Source organism: Gorilla gorilla, chromosome 14 (assembly GCF_029281585.2).
Source record: "Gorilla gorilla gorilla isolate KB3781 chromosome 14, NHGRI_mGorGor1-v2.1_pri, whole genome shotgun sequence".
Lineage (NCBI taxonomy): Eukaryota > Metazoa > Chordata > Mammalia > Primates > Hominidae > Gorilla > Gorilla gorilla.
In genome coordinates, this window is record NC_073238.2 from 120678399 (window position 1) to 120699652 (window position 21254).

The window sequence follows — 21254 nt, forward strand, 5'->3', positions numbered from 1 at the left end:
CCACAAAAAAGAGAGGACAGACTGTAATATTCTATTCACATACACCTCCAGAAATCACAAACTAATCAGCAGTGACAAAAAATAGATCAGTGTTGCCTAGAGAAGGGAGGTAAGGCGGTAGCAGGGAGCATGAGGAAGGGACCTGTGCAACTCTTGGGGACATTGGATGTGTCCTCTGTCCTGAGTATGATGACGTTTTCACGGGTTTATACATATGTCAAAGTTACTATACAGCACACTTTACATATGGGAGCCTAGCATATGCCAAGTGTACCTCATAAAGAACCTCATAAAAGGGCTCTTTACCAGTGTAAAGGGCAGGTGAAACACATTCCAGCCATTTCAAATGGCAAATGCCAAGACGTTGTGTATGAAGGTGTGCACGTATATGCTGAGTGTTCAAGACTTGGCTTAGAAATGTAATGACACTTATCTGTTTCTCCGTGTCACGTGAAGTCCAGACTCCCTGCTCTCTTCAATTTTACCATCTCTCCTGTCTGACCCCCCTCATATGCTCCACATGGCACCTACACTAGACCACTCACCGTTTCCTGCATATGCAATGCAACTCTTTGCATACATTTTGTTCATTTCCTGCCTTCATTTTACAATTTACCTCTTTCTAACTTTCTGTGCTTTGAATAAGGCTCTAACGAACTTCCAATCCCTTCTCATGCCTTCCCAGATAATCTTTTTTTTTCTAATTTTAGTTCCAATAGCACTAGTGCACCTTAAGTTTAGAATTTATTTTGTAATATTAGGCCAAGGCAGGGCTTTCATTCATCTTTCTATCTGCTGTGGCTAGCCTGGTCCGTAGCAACCGTTAATGAGCCTCAAATAGGTCTGTGAATAAGGCAATAAATGAATGGATAATCTTATTAAAATTTTTAATAAAAAGAAATTACGTTTGGCCAAATAGGTGTGGTAGGCACTTCAAATTGAGTACTTTTAAATGTCATGGCAATCTTGCGAAGTAGGTCTTATTATCCACCTTTTACAAATAAAGAAACTGAGACTCAGAAAGATGAATGATTTTCCTGCAGCCACAGGGATAGTAAGTGGCAGAATTAGGAGTGGAAGCCAGGTCTGGTCCTGATCAAAGTGTACTGCAAGGGCAGCAAAGGAATCTCCATATGTGTCCAGGTAGAGTGGTTTTACAATCCATGCAAACTTCTATCACTGTACTTATTACACAGCTTATATTCTTTGTTTATTATTTCACTTTAAGTTCTGGGATATATGTGCTGAACACGCAGGTCTGTTACATAGGTATACATGTGCCATGGTGGTTTGCTGCACCTATCAACCCATCATCTAGCTTTTAAGCCCTGCATGCATTAGGTATTTGTCCTGATGCTCTCCCTCCCCTTTCAGACCCCAGTGTGTGATATTCCCCTCCTTGTGTCCATGTGTTCTCATCGTTCAGCTTGAACACTGCATGTTCACTTATGAGTGAGAGCATGCAGTGTTTGGCTTTCTGTTCCTGTATTAGTTTGCTGAGGATGATGATTTCCAGCTTCATCCACGTTCCTGCAAAGGACATGAACTCATTCTTTCTTATGGCTGCATAGTATTCCATAGTGTATATGTGCCACATTTTCTTTATCCAGTCTATCATTGATGTGTGTTTGGGTTGGCTCCAAGTCTTGCTATTGTAAATAGTGTGCAATAAACATACATGTGCATGTGTCTTTTTAGCAGAATGATTTATAATCCTTTGGGCATATATCCAGTAATGGGACACAGCTTATATGCTACAGTGAGATTTCATCATTGCCAACTCTCAACTTTTCCTCAAGGCATTTCAGGTTTGCTTTCAGATGCAGGCACTTGCACAGATAGCATGGTTACCTGTGTCTTCACATTGCCCTCAGCACATGTGCGCCAATACCTTCAAGTCACCTCATTGTTTTTTCTATCTATTTCATGTCTCGTGCCATCTTTCTTCATTATTAAAATAAAGTATGCTTTGAATGAAACCTGTCAAAATATTCCACAGAAACTTAGGACACTGGGACAAAAATGCCTACTCATTCCTGAGCAAAGATTTATTTAAAGATGTTTCTAGGTTCTCAGTGAGGCAACATTTGTCAGTGGTAAGGAGAAAGCATGGTATTAGCTGGTGATGGTTGCTTGAGCTTTTCTCAGGAATACACTAACAAGAAGATTATTTGATAAGTTCAGATGACCTAAAACAACGAGATTGCAGCACCTATAAATGAGGTCTGCTTTCAGCATCTGTCCCTTTACTCAAGGTAGAGACCAGAAGTCATGGTGGACTTCTTTCTCTCCCTCAACCACCACATCCTCGCTCAGCAGGTCCTGCTGACATCACCTCCAGAATACCTCTTGGATCTGGCATCTCCTATTCTCCCATCCAACACCACCTCTTGCTCCCAACTATCATCATGTCGCACCTGGAGCAGTCCCGGCCTCCTAATTGGCCTAAACAATTCCACTCTGGACACCCTCCCTTCCATTCTCTACCTGGAAGTCACAGTCATTCTTTCAAACTGCAAACCAGATTGTGTCACCACCTGTTTAAGCATCCAAAGGCTTTCCATCGATGTTGAATCCACACTCCTTACTTCATGTCCAAGGTCGTCCAAGGTCAGGCTCTGCTGCCCCTGGACCTTGTCTCCTCTACATGTTCCGGCAGTGTCCACTGCACACCTGCGCTGTGGTGTAAGAAGCCGGTGTTATTCCTACTGGCAGCAGAAGCAGCTCATCTTACACCTGCCTGCTTCACACGGTGCTTCACTTCATGACCCTCTCAGGCATCAGATTTTCTAGCTCTGGTCAAGGTGGTTTTAAAAATCTGCCTGGATTCTGGCATTGGTAGCTTTCCTTTTGGCATTGGTGTGTTCTTCCCCCACCCTGCCCCTATGCTCTGAGAGCTTAGACAAAAATATTTTAAAATCCCATACCTTGCATTGCTGGGTGTGCCACCCTTAAGTCAGTTTAGAGCATGCCCCCGCCCTGACACACAGGCTTTCCCCTCAATCCCCTTCCTGCTTCCAGACTGTGGCTGCCTGTCTATGGCCCTGATTACATAACCCACCTGGAGATTTTGGCCTCCTAACTAGTAAGATTTCCTTGGCACTCACCTTCAGTTTCTAAATCTGATCTTCTCTAGAACTTCTAAACACTGGAGTCAACTCTCCTTAATCTCAGGATGCCACTACCTTTTTAAAGCTATTCAGCCTTTTTTTCTTAATGGTTTTTAAAATATTCTTAGATATACCTACTACTATGTGTAAGAGCAAATTTATTTCAACTCCTAAAAGTTATTGTTATATTAGGTAAAGAGATATTATTCTCAATATTAACATAAAATTACATTTTACAACATATGTGAAGGTGAAAGCTTTGATTAAAGCATGCTCTCTTTTGTTTCCTACGGATGAAATAAATTTAACCTGTATTTATGTTGCTAAAGTGGTATTAAGTGTAAGTGATATTAAGGTAGCATTAGTTTTCAATCCCAAGCTAAGAAATTGATTTATACATATTTTGTGAATTTTACCTAGATGTATATTAAAAAATGATGAAATCAATTTAAGTTAAAATAGTATGACTTAATTTCAAAATACATACACTAATATTACTGGATTAATACATAATTAATGACTTATTTAAAAATAGAAAGTTTCTACTATCTTACTTTGGATTAAAGTAAAAAAAAAATCCTTAAAATTTTAAAAAGTAATGATAAATCACAAAGCCAGGTAATCTTCAAAAGCCTTCCAGAAATTTGAGAGAGTCTGAAAAATTCAGTAACAAATGCCTAGAATCTAAAATAGTGGACTAATTTAGTTTAGTTTTATCTACATTTTGTTTAATCTCTTCTTCTAGTGAAACCTGACACAAAGCTCAGTGTGTCTGCTACAGGTGGCCCACAAAACACCTCATACTTGCACGACATCTCCATGAAGATCTTCAGCTCCCTAGGGATAGTATCCCCTTAGGTGATTTATTCCAATATATTCGCAAGTTTGATCTCAGCTGTCACTCAAAAGGACCAAGAAGATTTCCAAAATTAAAAATTAGAACCCAATTAATCTCCAGCGTAACGTCAACACGTTTCATATTTCCTTCAGTGAGCCAAGAAATTTTGGAAGGTGACATCATGTCTGCAAAAATGTCACACCCGGGAGGAAAGGTTCTTTGACTCATTAGAGTATCCCTTTGAGGTGATACTGTGCAGAAAAAGTGTTGAAAATGTACAGTTGTCCAAAAAGGGATACAGTGGCTCACTTTTCTTCCATGATATACAGTATTTGAGATTCATTGCTCAAGAACTTACGATCTCATGAAATCGTTCTGGTTTGGGAGACTTATGCCACATAGATTATAAAAACACTTATTTTCCTGTTTTCCAGGACATTATATCAAGAACAGTGAGAAAACAGATTAACTGCAGAGAAATTAAATGTAGACAATGGTTATTATCATTATAGGAAAGACCATGGAATTCTTGGCTTATTGCAGTTATAGAGGGCTGAGCACAAATCAGTATCTCCTTTGATGCTAATTGTTCCTCTGAGGAGGCTGATGAAATCATCATTTCTTATGTGCAGTTAAAAAGGCAGCTTCTTGAATCCCAATAAAATGTTATATTATATTGTGATTCATTTAAAAATTTATCAGTTTTTGGTTGAAAAATATTAGAAGTTTATTAAAATGATATTAAACAGCATAAATATTTTGTTAAAGACCTTGCTTCATGTTCATCTTCTTGCAAAAACAAACATGAAATAAAGACAAGTTAATATAGGAAATCTTTTCTTTCTCTTAAAACCAGTTCTCTATTACAGGAATATGCCCAAAAATCATGTCCCAATCACAAAATCCATCTCATTCTTTCAAGAAAACAAATATGCTTTGAAAAATACCATGTGTTCGTATTTTAAAAGCTTAAATAATTCATAAAATATACATTATGTGTTCCTCCCTTAGTTATCTCATTCTTTTACTGAGACTTGTTTGTAGATCACTCCCAAATTTGGATATACAGATGCCCAAACCACTTTCTAAAATTTGGTCCACCTTCCCAGCCACCTGGTGACATGTAAGCCCACCTGCCATGCCCACACCCCGTCTCAGCATGGTCACAGGGAAACTCAACATCTTCTCCAAACCTGCTTTTCTCTTTGAAGTTCCTATCACATCTTTTTTCCTAAACTCAGGCTGAACATCTAGTCAACTTGGATTGTGATTTCGTGGTATCTCTTATTCATCTTCTCCTCGTCTGCATACCACTTTCTTGTTTCAGGCCCTTGGTGCATGCTATCTTTTGGCTCAATGATGAGAGTGTTCCCTAGACTCTCACTAACATCATTCTTTTCCTACTGTAATCAATCCTACCCATCTCTTCCAGGTCATCTTCAAATAATGGAGTCTCTGTCCATTTACCTGCATCAGCATTCACTGGCTCACCCATGTGCTGACACATGGCCCAAGTTCGTTACCACAGCCCTTCAGGCTGTGTAGACTGTGGACTGTTTCCCATGACTTCCCTTCATGGAGTGGAAGACACAATTTCTTACATTGTTTTCCTTCCACGGCTGGTTCAAAGCCCTTCTTCCTCACCTGTATATTCACAGTCTGTGGTCCCTCCAAGCCCCTCTCGAAGCCAGCTTTTCCTCTAACATTCCAGTCTTCAGCAACTCCCTTTTTGGAACTGAAATATCAACTAAATGGTGCCACCTCTGTCAGTTAACACTTCCCATCATGTGCAGTAGTCATTTCTGCATTTATCATATCATATCAATCATATCATATCATCTCATCTCCTTTAGTTTATCCCAACCAGAAACTAAACTTCTCGAAAGACAGCATCTTATCATGTATTATTCCCATTTATCTTGAGAACTAAAATAAAGTGCTTAGTAAATTGCAGATTGTTTGCATTTTGCATATTATGGATACTGCATTTTTTTTTACTTTTAGCTATGTAAGGAATTATAAATTAAATATTGTTTTATATAGAGGAAGTTGATTCTTCAAAGTTTGTCTTGTCAGAAATAGTCAACTGAAATAAAGACACCTGTAGTGCCTTAACTCTTCCAGTTCAGCTGTGATAACTAGGAAACCCACTGATAATTTCACGTAAAACTCAGGGCATTTGGTCTTCACTGGTACTTATCATTCAAGAATACTAAGTATTTTACAGAGCATGACCTTAAAATTATGAGATTGATCTCACAAGTCAAATGAGAAAACTGAAATCTTATGCAATGGATAAACGATATATCAAAAGATAGCAAAACACAACCACGTGACTAAGGGCATTATGTGAAGAATGAAAATATATTGGCTAGAAACAGCCATATGTGAAGGAAATGAGATATTAATATATCAATATATGAGTTCAGACACATCATGTAATAATAGAATTGCAGTAGATTCTAACAATATCAATCATTCTCTCAGTTTAGAGACTGTTTCCCAAAAACCTGAGGAGTCATCATCTAACCCCTTATGGAATATTTTTTATGATAAGGAGCTAGCAACCTTTAGAGCAGCACTTTTTGATACTGCTATAATTCAAACAGTTGTAAATGTCATAATTACATACTTGAAAACCGATCAAACTTTTGTCTCTGGTCCCACATCTTTAGAGAAAAGTGCACTTCCACTAAAATACCTTCACAACAATCAAGACAGTGATTATATTTATCCAAATTATTGCTTAGCCAAGACACGCCCTCCCTTCTTCAGTGTTATTAGATGACGCCCACCAGCATCCTAGTCATGGCTCCCTAACATACACTCGATTTTGTTCATTCATTTAGCACACATTTCTGAGGGGTTTGAATACGCAAGCATTGAGCTCTAACCTGAAGGGGAGACAAAGATGGACAAGGTAATTTACTTGCAAAGTAATCTTCTTTATTTCTGTGTCATGATTCCATGACATTTGCACTGGGAATCTTGGATCGTTTGTTTTTGTCTGGACAATTGCAGGTATGACAGCCAATTTTGAATTATGCAGGTTTGAGAATTTCTCCAAAAATGTGCCATTGGCCAAAAGTTCCAAAAAAAACTAATATTCCATATAAAATCCCAGTGAACATTTTAAGCATGTCCTGTATATTTAAACAAAGAATACATTGCTTGGTATGTGTGTGTGGCCTGGACGGAAAGTAAATACACAAAGGCTATCTTTTAATATCGCATATGATAAGGTCAAAAGAAATGTGCCATGTGTTCATTCCTGATTTTGATTTGACCACCTGTACTGTGAGAGTGAGTCCAACAGTTGGCAAAAAGAGTCAATTTGAGCATAAGAAAACATCCAAGTGTGGCTAGGTTTTGCAGAGGAAGGGACGTTTTCCAAGGATCACATAATATGATATGTGTACCCACTCTTGGGGATGGAAACCAGTTATATATTCTGGCTTTTACTATTTTCTTAAGCCAAAGCAGAGATGTGATGAGTCCAACTCATAAAAATTCAGGAGAACATATATATATATATTTCTTAACAGATGGGGGAGCCTGCTATTTCAAACAGCTGAATTAGAGCAACTTGGAGTGTAAACCCACCTCTCTGACCACCTCTCTGTGGCCAATCGCATAAATGGTTTTAATTACCCCTGCGTAAATGGAAACTATAGAATAATTATTTGCATGTTATCACAGTGTTCGCTGCTACTACCAGCTTCCCCCACGCAAAGTATGTAACAAGTAAGGTTTTGCACTTTAAACTTTCACTGGCCTGATTGCCCTGTCCTCAAAAGATCCAATCTGAATGCTGTTCTCAATTTCCCTGCCACACTCAACACCAGGTAAGCATTCTTTACTCATTCCCAGCCCTTCTCCCTCCTACAACATAGCAAGGAGTGATCTGATAAACTCACAGAGTGGTATTAATGATTTACGATCCCTCCCAGCAGCGTTTGCATTTTTATAGGGGTCAAATGTTTAAAACGTTCATCTCTTGTGGAATTTCAGGCATGATTGGCAGCATGGACCTGAGGACTGTAGTCTCAGCCCCTTCAAGTCTCGCCCCATAGACAGCTCTCTAGTTTGCCTGCAAGTAAGGAGAGCTCTGAACATTATTGTTCTGTGTGATTCATAAGATGAAAACGGTTATTTTAGGTGCTTGGGTTATAAGGATGGGAGAACAGATAAATACGTTCAATTGCTCCATAGTGTTTGTATCACTAAAACGCCCCATCTCCTCCCTCTCCTTCCTCCCATAAAAGTGCGGGGCATGCTTTGCTGACAGTGAAAGTTTCTAAACAGCCGGATCGTCAGCGCAGTTGCCTCTATATTTTTTAAGGACTCCACAGATAAACTTGATGCACAGGAAGACTGAGAACCACCCTGCTGGGGAGTTCACATTTTCCTCCTGTTACAGTTCTTGGTAGACTTTGGGTGGCTGAATTTGATCTGTGAATGAGGTTCTCCAGGAGCCAAATACCCTGGTCGAACTCATAACTCCATGAGCAGAAAGCATCCCCTGACGGACTCACCGGACGGTGTCCTGGCCACCATTGTTATAACCAACCTGGGCTGAATTATTCTGACTTTTAAAAACCACAGTACTTATGGAAGAGAGACACCGATAGCTGGTCTTCTGACACAAGCAGCTAAGAGTAAACGTCACTTAAGAGGATGTGCTATCATTTTAAACATTTAAAATAAAGCTGATAACAGGAAAAAGATGACAGAAATAAATGAAATTAATATGATCTCAATACATAAACTAAGTCACATATTAGCAAAAGCAAGATACCCATTCAACACATAAAATACTAACTTCTGGAGAGCAAGGCTGCCAGGGTTTGTGTTGCCCCTGGCTATGTAAGAGGAGGCTTTCTTCCCAGTTCCTTCCCCTTCTCCCTTACAGTCTGTTCTCCAAATGGAAGCCAAAATGATACTTCTTTTTTTTTTAATTTTATTATTATTATACTTTAAATTTTAGGGTACATGTGCACAATGTGCAGGTTAGTTACATATGTATACATGTGCCATGTGGGTGTGCTGCACCCATTAACTCATCATTTAGCATTAGGTGTATCTCCTAAAGCTATCCCTCCCCCCTCCCCCCCACCCCACAACAGTCCTCAGAGTGTGATGTTCCCCTTCCTGTGTCCATGTGTTCTCATTGTTCAATTCCCACCTATGAGTGAGAACATGTGGTGTATGGTTTTTTGTTCTTGCGATAGATACTTCTAATATGGAACTAGATTATGGCTTAACTTTGCTCAAAGCTTCCAATGTCTCCTTATTGTTCTTAGACTAAATATTGAGCCTTCACAACGTCCTGGAAGGCCCTACTTGATCTGGCCCAGCTATCTCTTTAGTTTCATCTCCTGCCTCTCTCCCTAGAGTGCAGGGGCCCGGCACCTGGACTTCCATGCTGCTCCGGAACAAATCACTCTTTCTCTTGCCTCAGGGCCCTTGCATTTCCTGTTTATTCTTCCTCAGCTTTAAGGCTTAATCTAATCAGCCATTAGATTTAGTCTTCTATTCAAATGTGACTTCATCACAGGGCTTTTCTTGACCAGTCTAGTTGAAACAGCACTCCCTGCTTCTCACTCTGATTTATTTTTCTTCTTAGCACTTAACTCTGGCAAACATCTGTTGTGTATCTTCTATTTCTCTCCCAGAAGAATTTGAGAGCAGGAACCATGACTCTTGTTCACTTGCTTTATCTTTAAGGCACATAACAATGTCCAACAGATAGTTGGTGTTCCACAATAGTTATTAATAAAACAATGAATAAAATGACCATGATCTTATGCCTGACTGATGCATAATTTCATTTTTAACCCTTACAATGATTTTGTGAGTAGGTGTCGTTAACCCCAAACTCAGAAAGGTTAAGAAATTTGCCAGAAGTAATAAACAAATAGTGGAACAATAATAAAAATGTCAGCTTGCCAGTCCCCAGAGTCCAGAGCCTGGTTCACCACACTGTGCTGACTAACACAGAGAAAAGAAAAATCACAAGACATTTATGCAAATGCAAACATAGCGGTAAAATATCCTTCTGTTTATTATGTATATGAACCTCCAGAGGAAGACTGAAAGCTATTTGAAATTGTAGGGTTTCTCAGAACCTTCTGTAGAATCTTGGGTCTAAACTGGTTTATAGCTTTCAACGGAAAAGAAAGATTGCTTGCAATCAGGGAGGCTGAAGAGCCCACTTTGTTTTCAGAAGGGAAAGAATAAAACAAGAATAAAACAGAAAGAAAAAGACAGAATAAAAGGAAGGAAAAAAAAATACTTCCCATACCAGATGCACTGAAACAGAACTGTCAAACGTAGCAAAATCTTGTAAAATGTTCCTCTGCTGTAGGCCATAGAATAGAACTGTAATAAACTCTGACCCATAAAAAGTCATGTCAACATTATAACCTGTTTTTACTAGCCCTTTAAGCACGGGGAGCAATTGATCTAAAACAGCTTGGCTCTCTTCGGTTCCCAGGTCTCCATGAGAACCCAGCCTCCAACATGGGTGTTCAAATGCCTCTGGCACCGAAAGCCAAAAATAGGAGCTAGAAAATTGCAGCTATTTAGCTATTTGCCCTGGGCAGATGTTTGATATTTCCAAGAGCAAAACAGCCAAAAGGAAAACTCCCGAGGAAAAGTACCTTTGCAATACCTGTTGCCATGGAATTATTTAATCTACATCCTGTGTCCATAAGCAAAACAAATATCCATGTCATCCTCAGCTGCTGATTTTAGATGTCCCTAGAAATCACACTAAGAAAGTTTTTTAATGTAGTGAAAGTAGTCGTATCAATGCCTCAGGACAGATGAGGTCTGACTGTCTCCCTACGGCTAAAATGCTTTACCATATGAAATATAAATGTGGAAAAATTCGAGTAAGATTTTTGCAGGTGTCAACATGAACACTCATTCTACTACATACTTGTGGAATGCTAGCTAAGCCTGCCTTGCAAATATCTTTTTCTTCTACATTCCTAGAATCTACAGGGAGAGCTAGGGGAAATTAGGCAGGAAGCCCAGCAGTGCCTCAGCAGATTGTAAATTGTGACATCTTTCTGATCTTGTTTTTGATCATCCTTCTGAGGGACTGAGTGTCTGAATTCGTCTCAGCTCAAAGGCACGTGGTCTTGGCTAAGAGCAAATGGGGACATTCGTTAATTAAAGGCTCGCTGAGGTGGACATATGCTCACGGTGTCTGAACGGTCTCACGATGCATCTATCACTGCCCATTTCCGCGACGGCCTCGTGGGCCGTCACTCTGTAGCTTCACATTGTGGATGGATTGACTGGCACAGTTCAGCAGTTCAGTGCAGTTCCGCAAACACACTTTTCCTACCTGCCTGTAAAGCGCCAAGGGCTTTGCTAGATGTGGATGAGTGATGCAAGCCCAACTCTCAAGGAACTTTGAAAAACTTAGGAGTGTCCCAGGTGAGGATTGGAACCTGATGCCGATTCAGACACTCTGGGAGTACTAGACAAAGGCAGCTTCTCATATTCTCGACATTTGATACCAGAATCAGAGATGTCAAAAGTGCTTGCTAAGTAGTCACAGTAAATTGTTACTAAGTGAAAAAAGTAAAGAGAAATTAGAAATGAGTTTTTTTCTTATTCTAACTTATGAATTGTAAGAATTTTCTAAAATCCTGAGAAAAGCATCAAAGCTTTTGTCTAATACATCTGTTTTACATAAATACATGTATGAATAAATTTCTTAATTGGGACAGTAACTTTCCCTAAGGAAGCTTTATATTTCAGATTGTAAAACGTGTGGAAACCTGAATGTGTCTCTTTTTTTTTTTTAAGCACACTGACAATTTAGCAACATGCCTTACTGGATTTGAAGGGGGAAAGTATTTCTTTCCACCTTCCGGAATCCCACAAGCACTCCCTGGGGGCTTAACCAGAAACAGAAAGAAAAATTGTATCTTGCGTATAAATAATGTCTAAAGATTACTCAAATAGACCAATGCATTTTATCTTCAAAATAACCCTGGAAAATTAGCTGATTAATGTATCATCTTCATTTTTTAGATATGCAAAACTGAAGAAAAGTTATTTTTACCAAAATTGTATATACAGCCAGGTCCTCAAACTCTTAATGTTCTTTTTAATATGGCAAATTTGATTGTAGACATTCCTGGTCCCTCATTTCTGGTCCTGCCTACCCACCTCTTTTCTGACCATTCTTCTTGAACAAAAGCAAGCGAAGCGAAGGTGGCACCTTCTCAGAGAGGAGAGCTTCCGCCTGGAACTCCACCACTTAAAGCACAGCCTGGGCCACGCACGGTGGCACATGCCTGTAATCCCAGCACTTTGGGAGGCTGAGGTGGGTGGATCACCTGAGGTCAGAAGTTCGAGACCAGCCTGACCAATGTGATCAAACCCTGTCTCTACTAAACGCAGAAAATTAGCTGGGTGTGGTGGCATGCACCTGTAACCTCAGCTACTTGGGAGGCTGAGAAGGGAGAATCACTTGAATCTGGGAAGCGAAGGTTGCAGAGAGTCGGTATCATGCCACTGCACTCCAGCCTGGGTGAGAGAACAAGACTCCATCTTAAATAAATAAATAAATAAATAAATAAATAAATAAATAAAGCATAGCCTGATATTCTAGCTAACTGTAATGGGAATCATTACTTCTATTTTCTCAAAATTAAGAAACTGTAATATATTTGTCATTGCATTTGCATTTTGATGACAGCTCAAAGAATTTGGAGAGTTAATAATTAAAATCAAATAAAAATAATTAGTTGTCATACACTGAGAGTTTGCTCTGTACTAGGCACAAATAAAAATGCTTCTCCTGAACCTCACTGAAACTTCACAACACACATTTGAAATAGGTAACACAATTATTCCCGTTCTATAGCGGTGGGAACTGAGGCACACAGAGGTTAAGTAACTTGTCTGGAGCCACACAGCCAAAAAGTGGTGAGAAGAGCAGACTCTATGCTCCAGTTCTTAATCGCTATACTGTCCCGAAAGCACCATGCACAAAGAGCATAGACTAGTAATCATCAGACATATATCAATATATTAATTTTGACAAATAGGCTGAGACTGAGCCTAAGAACATTTAGGATTAAATAAATGCATGAGGCCTTTTTTCTCTTCCATGGGAAAAAAGAAATGTGTCAGGGAATCTGGGAGCAGAGACGTTCTCTATGCAAATTGAGTTCCATATAAGTTGGAAATGAGAAGGGGAGAACTACAGGAGGCTGAGGATGAAAAGGCAGCAGGGACAGGAGAGAGAAGTGGGAGGAGAGACAAGCCCTGGATTCCATGGCAAGACCCCCTTGCCATGTTAACAGACTCCCTGTTAACAACACGCACCCTGCAATGGCAAGGAAAGTGTTCATTAAATAATGGGTCCAAAACAGAACGTGGGTGCAGCACCCAGCCCATCGACTGCCACCAGTCTGGGTGGAAGCCCTGGGGAAGAAGAGTTGAACCCAGCAGGTACTTCTCTCCCTCTTTCAGGGTTGCTCTTCCTAGCACAGAAAAACAGTGCTTCTCAGTACTTACTCAAGCCCACTGTACATATAGAACCATTAAAATTTGCTAAAGAAGGATAGTACTTCCATCCTCCCACTGGGCATGACTTAAATTCTTAGGAAAAGAGAAATCTATCATCATCCCTATCAAACAGAAAGAAGTTGTATTAGTCTGTTCTCACACTGCTGTTAAAGACATACTGAGACTGGGTAATTTATAAGGAAAAAGTGGTTTGATGGACTCACAGTTACCCATGGCTGGAGAGGCCTCACAATCATGGCAGAAGGCATAGGAGGTGCTAAGGCATGTCTTACATGGCTGCAGGCAAGACAGAATGAGATCCAATTAAAAAGGGAAACCCCTTATATAGCCGTCAGATTTCATGACACTTATCACCACCATGAGAACAATATGGGAGAATCCACCCCCATGATTCAATTATCTCCCACAAGGTCCTTCCCACAACACTTGGGAATTATGGGAGCTACAATTCAAGATGAGATTGGGGTGGGGACACAGCCAAACCATATCGTTTCACCCCGGCCCCTCTCAAATCTTATGTCCTCACATTTCAAAACAATCATACCTTCCCAACAGTCCCCCAAAGTCTTTATTCACTTCAACATTAACTCAAAATTCCACAGTCCAAAGTCTCATCTGAGACAAGGCAAGTCCCTTCCACCTGTGAGCCTATAAAATCAAAAGCCAGTTAGTTTCTTCCTAGATACAATGGGTGTAGAGGGATTGGGTAAATACACTCATTCCAAATAGAAGAAATTGTCCAAAACAAAAGGGCTGCAGGCCCCATGCAAGTCCAAAATCCAATAGGGCAGTCATTAAGTCTTAAGGTTCCAAAATGGTCTCCTTTGACTCCATGTCTTACATCCAAGTCACACTGATGCAAGAGCTAGGTTCCCATGGTCTTGGGCGGCTCTGCCACTGTGGCTTTGCAGGGTATAGCCCCTCTCCTGGCTGCTTTCACAGGATAGCACTGAGTACTTGTGGCTTTTCCAGGTGCACGGTGCAAACTGTTGGTGGATCTACAATTCTGGGGTCTGGAGGACAGTGGCCCTCTTCTGACAGCTCCAGTAGGCAGTGGCCTCAATGGGGGCTCTGTGTGGGGGCTTCGACCCCATACCTGAAACTTGGTAATTTATAAAGAAAAGGTTGTTTAATTGACTTACAGTTACACATGGCTGAGGAGGCCTCACAATCATGGCAAAAGGATAAAAGCACATCTTACAAGGCAAGAAAGAATGAGAGTCAAGTGAAAGGGGAAACCACTTATTAAACCATCAGATCTTGTGAGACTTATTCACTACCATGAGAACAATATAGGGGAGTCAGCATCCCATGATTCAATTATCTCCCACCAGGTCCCTCCCACAACACGTAGGAATTACAATTCAAGATGACATTTGGATGGGGACACAGCCAAACCATATGAGAAGTGATCGAGAAGCTTTGGAATACAAGCAACCCAAGTATTTGTAACTCCATGCAGGAAAGTTACAAATGACCTATCTATGGTTCTTTCTTTCCCAAAGCCACAAATGAACATTCCGGGCCCATGGTGATATGGTTTGGATCTGTGTTGCCACCCAAATCTCATGTTGAAATGTAATTCCCAGTGTTGAAGGTGGGACCTGGTGGGAGGTGATTGGATCATGGAGGTGCATTCCTCACGGATGGTTCATCATCATCCCCCTAGCTGCTGTGTAGTGAGTGAGTGCCCGTGAGATCTGGTTGTTTATGGTGAGCGAGTTCTCATGAGATCTCTTCTTCCTCTGGCCCTGGCCATGGAAAGGGCTCACTCCCCCTTTGACTTCTGCCATGACTAGATGCTTCCTGAGGCCTCCCCAGAAGCAGAAGCTGCTATGCTTCCTGTACAGCCTGCAGAACTGTGAGCCAATTCATTCTGTTTTTTAAATAAATTACCCAGTCTCAGGTATTTCTTTATAGCAGTGTGAGGATGGACTAATACACATGGTATTGGGTGTTGATGTTTGCTTTTGCCTCTTTGTAAAGCACTTGTCAGGCTTTCCAAGCATCAGAACACATGATGTGGGCAATCTCATTCAGGAAGACTCGCAGAGGCAGTGGACAGAGCACACTAGAGATGTTGTATGGATTTTATGTGTGGTTCTAACAGACATTGAGCTGGGATGCCAACATGGACAAGGAACCGGACTGTGCCAAGTCAGAGTTATTGTATGCAGTTATGAGGGGAGCCTGTGGGGAACCCTGAAGGAGCCTTCCTCTGAGTGGAGGCTTGAAACCTGTTCACCTTTGACCTCAAGGAGAGCATGGACAACAAGAGTCACAAGAGGACGTGTAGACAAGGCCCATTCATATTTCACGGGCCCAGAGAAATTTGGTACATTGGTGTTTTGGCCAATGATCATCTTGCCATTAAAAAGTTCCACAAATCGTGTACACCCAACACTTCAGATGAGTGCCTGAAGTAAATCAGGGTTTACATGAAAACATTGCTTGCCATATTTTTTTGGTGTATTTTCTTTTTTTTCTTTTTTTTTTTTTTTTTAAGATGGAGCCTTGCTCTGTCACCCAGGCTGGAGTGCAATGGTGCTATCTCGGCTCACTGCAACCTCCGCTTCCTGGGTTCAAGCGATTTTCCTGCCTCAGCCTCCCAAGTAGCTGGGATTACAGGCACCCGCCACTACGCCGGGCTAATTTTTGTATTCTTAGTAGAAACAAGGTTTCACCATGTTATTCAGGCTGGTCTCGAACTCCTGACCTCAGGTGATCTGCCTGCCTCAACCTCCTAAAGTGCTGGGATTACAGGCGTTAGCCACTTCGTCCCGCTGATGTGTTTTCAATTCTTTTTGCGTCCTGGATCATTTTTCAAGTTAACCTTAGTCTCACCATTGGCTGAAAAGGAAATCTGAATCCTGCCCTTCTCTGGAAATTGGCTGTAGGAGGGGCGCCCTCCTGTCTCTGAATCTCAGCATGTGTGAAACAACACACACAGGCTGAGGACATCTACCACTTGCTCACAGCTGGAAATGTGGCCAGACTGGGCTCCCAGAAAGTGGGGAGGAGTGTGTTCATCTCCTTTCTCTGTAATCCGTGAATCAACAGAATTTAGAGGGCAGTGACGTACAGTCAGGCGAGGTAGCATTATCTTCTCATTTAGCACCTCAGTTAGCAGTGGGGTGGAGTCTTCTCACCTCTCCGTTCATGTTGGTTATTGGCAAGACTCAAAAGATGTCCACTTCTGTCTTTACTGAAGAACAGTGAAAAGTGAAGAAAAAATAAGGGCTAACACTGGGTGTTTACTAGGCCACAGACACTGTTCTGAGAGCATTACATGCATGAACTCATAGGGACATCTATCAGTCCTCCCCAAAGAGATCCAGGACTTGAAAGAAAATTCAAGGTAACGTCCAATCTACTATGCTCAGTTCTCTGTGTATGTGTCCCGTCGTGTTAGGGTTAGTGGGATACCACCACCTCAGATGATTTAGAGAAAAATTCTAGGAATTCATTTCTAATTAGAGAATCATAAAATTTAGATGCCTCCCTAGGTTTAATGTGTTGACTAAAATAATAAGAACTTTCACAGCTTAATATAAGGTAAATCACCACCTTAATCCCAGGAAATAGCTAAATAGTAAAATAAATAAAACCCTTGATGGGGAATAAATATCATATATGAGCAATGACCTAAAGTCAGGGATAATTCCAGCAGGCCCAAGGCTGGCCTCACAAGGGTGGAGGTTACCTTTGGAACGGAATAGAAAGACAGATTAGGAGAGGCAGATCCAGCCATTATGCAGGTCTTGAAGTTACTGGGATCATTAACTTCTGACCATCCCTTTTGGGATGAGTAGGAAGTGACTCTGCAAGTGTGTTCAACATATGACCAATCTGCCTCAGGGTTTCTGGAAGAATCAATTGTATTGACAGCGTTCCTAATTGAAGAGCAGTTATTCTATAGCACAGCTGAATTTTGTGTGATCATACGCGGAGGCTGGGCAGACTGGCTGGGCTGTTATGCTGCAGGACATAATCCCAGAACATTGCAAAATGGGCACTTTCATACGATTTTATATCGCTAGAGCCTTGCAGTAGAAATGAATCAAACGAAACAGCAGGAACCTGAAAATGTTGTTTGTTCAACTGAAAAGCAGCCTGGAATTTACTCCCACATAGTCTACTCACCTGAAAGCGCCGGCCCATAATCATCGTGTTTACACTGCCTGTCTGTACTTACATGATACTGCAGCTCACAGTGCAGAACTGCTCACACCCCCAGTACTTCCAGCCCAGCATCCAGGCCTTTTCATCTCCCGTCAATTATCTCTGCCTTAGTTTCAACAGCTTAGCAAGCTGAGTTCTTGAGACACAGAGTGGCTTTATCAGAATAACTCCAAGTGCGCAGAGGACGACAGAGAGACAAGAGGAATGCTTCTCAGACTTACTGGTTTCCTCCAGGGATTTGCTTGACTCTAATTATTGGAAGATCTCCAGGGGCCAAGACTGCCTGGGCTTGTCAAGGGATTCCTCTTTCTACCAGAGGACACCACCACCCAGACACTAAATCAGATGAGAGCTAACATTTTCACAGCAATAAATCTCTGGAACAAAAGAATGAGTTGGAAAACCTTCATTGCATTCTTTTTTGGTGGAAAGAAATTATTTATAAGAACTAAATTAGGTAGAGCAAAAAATTTTTTCTACTCCCTATGTTTCTCACTTCTATTGCTAGTAAAAGCAAATTCCTTTTATAGTCTGCAATTTCTTTCTTTTGTTTTTGTGTGTATGTGCTATTGAGTTATTGTTTTCGTTGTGTTGGGAAGTTTTTTCAGAAAACTCTCTCTTGAATATCAGATTTTTAAGTCTAAAATCTGGCATACAAGATAAAAAATGCTTTTGCTTTTAGGTATCACAATATGCTCAGATGTTTTGGGAATATGTGATCACAGTTTCAGGGACAGTTCTTTTAAAAATAATATAAAATCAGGAGAGTTATTTTCAAATTTATGTTCAGTTCTTAGAATCAGGCTTCCTGTAAGGTGGTCTCATCTTTATTCCCCTCTCCAGCTACTCTGACAGTGTGTGCTCAGGTTTGGAGCTCCCTAACTGAAGTCTGGGGCAGAAGGGGGGTACTTGTTTCTCTTCCTCCCCAGAGCGTTTTTCATTCTGTGACGAGAGAGCAAGAACAAAGGATCAAATTAAATGGACTTACATTAGAGCAAAATTAATTAATACACAACTAAATGCTTAATTCGCATCCCAAGTATTTGTAGCCTTAGAAGACAGTGTTAACCTAAAGACTGACAATGAAATGCCTGGAAAGAGGTTCATAAAAAGGCACTAAAACTCCTGTTAACATACATTAAAGGGCATAGATGATGCCTTTCTCAATGGTATGTACAGTTAATCCTCCAGACACCTTATATCCCAGTCCAACCAAAATGTCACTGGTATTTTTGCAAAAACCAAGCTCTCAATTTTGGCAGGATGGATTTATTAACGATTCTGCCTTTAAAGTAACTGATTAATACCATATAAAAAGCAAATCTTTGTGAAAGCAGCATCCAAGCCTGCAAGTCAAATAAGAACACTTATGCCTGTTCCACATCTTTTTAAATATTTTATTCTCACACTATTGCTTTTCAAGCTATATAATTAAGCAGTAAAATACAATTGGCTTATAGAACAGTTTCCATATAGATAGGTCCCTGACACATACTGTACAAAAATGATCAAATAAAATAGATGGTATTTTAAGCTTTTATGATTAACTTTAATTAAGTTTTGCTTGGCTGTCATATAAAAGGTATTTGAAGTATTAATTGAATTTATTTTTTATTTTTCACATTATTATTTCTTAAGAAATAATATTACATTCAGTCAAACTCATGGTTTTATTCAACTGGTGTTCTATTTGCAAATGCATTGCAATATTTATAGAGTCTAATAGAAAAGGATAATATAACAGGCCATTAAAAACTACACTGTATCAGAGATTCCATCTCTGCTAACACCTTGGGTGGGCTGGCATGAAATACAAATTGTGCTATTAAATCCGGAAAGATTTTAAGAAAATCCGGAATGAATTCTAGCTATTCAAGACTAGCTTTAAATGACTTTTAAAAATAAAGAATCAAACATTTAAATAAGTTAAATATCATCTGTTTAACAGATTGATGTCATGTGAATACATTAGAAACCAGAGAATTTCAGATCCTAAGACTACTGCCATTCTATACCACTCATGGGTGTATGGGAAGATTGACATTACAGGGACCCAGGAACAAAACTGATGGGGAAATGGGCTTATTTTTAAAGAATTTCTTTTTCATTTGAGGTGGGGTGAAGGAGAGAAAAAAATTATTTGTTGTTTCTTTTTGTTTTAGAACTTCACAAAATTCTGTTTATTAAAGCAGCAAGATCATATCATTATTTTTAAAAATTAAACCTCTTCATAATTCCTTCTTGACCACCTTTGGGCCTTAGGGAGCTGAAGCTTTCCTAGCTCTTTCTCTGGGCTCGCGTCTAAATCTGGAATTGTGATTATCAAAGAATCAAAAGAATGGCAGGCTACCCCTTGCCAGCCCAAGCACCTAGAGAAGGATTGCATGGGGAAAACGTTGAAGGAGAGAGAGCTGCTTTGCCATGTCTCTCTGATGGCTCCTTTCTCTAACACCAGACAGACTCACATCTCTTCCCCAGCCCCTCCTCCAGCTATCTGTCCCACACCCTTGACCTCCTAAGACCTAGCTCCCTTCTGCTAAACACTGAGAAAGTGTAAACTGGAGTTAACATATTTATGATAAAGCTCCATCTGTGACCCTTGCATAGTTAAAAGAGTGGTTTGGAAGCTACAGTCCACACAAGCCCCCTGCTGTAGCTGACTGGGGTACTTCCAAGTGGCAGTTCTCATGTTTATGACGCCAGTAGCGCCCCCTACAGATGTGCAGCACACACCCTACAGCCACACTCAGGTCCCTACCCAGAAACCTTCCTGGGGAAAAACAAATAGAGATTCCTAGAGGGCCAGGCCTCAAGTATTCAAGATGCAACCAAAAAGGCCTGATTTTATCTCTTCTCTGCCAGGTATTTCCTTTGGACCAAGGCTCTACAATGAAAAACATTTAAATACCAAAAATCCTTTTACGGCCTCAGAGGAACAGCAGAAGGAAGAGTGATGAGGCAGCCGAGGCTCTGAAGTTAAACATTTAGGGATGTAGTTTGGCTCCACAGTGCAGGAGCTGTGGGGACTGCAGGTGCCATTACTATAGAAACAGAAAACTGCCTTCGCCTCTGAGTAAACAAACGAGTGTGTGTGGCCAAAGACAGGGACCCCTTCTGCACATCGCCTCACCAGCAGGTCAGGCCTTCCCTGGATTCGACTCTCAGCTGGGTGCCGAACTGAGGACTGCTGCAGAGCCAGAGAGAAAGGGCTTAAGTTGAGCTGGGGTGATCACACCCATGTCCAAGATACACCTTGCCCCTCTTATAGCAAGCCGTAAATCTCCTCTTGTTTGAGTAAATGCTGGTTGAGGCAGTTGTTTTTCCTTTTGGTCAACCCACAAAGAGGAAAATCAAGCCAGACACAGTGGCTCATGCCTATAATTCTAGTGCTTCCAGAGGCTGGGGCGGGAAAATCATTTGAGGTCAGAAGTTTGAGACAAGCCTGTGCAACATAATGAGACCTCATTTCAATAAAAATAAAGAAAAGAGGAAAATCAGCTCAAATGTTTCACAAATGAGGACATAGATAAAATAGGAAGATGGGACACCATCTCTTAGTCAAGTGA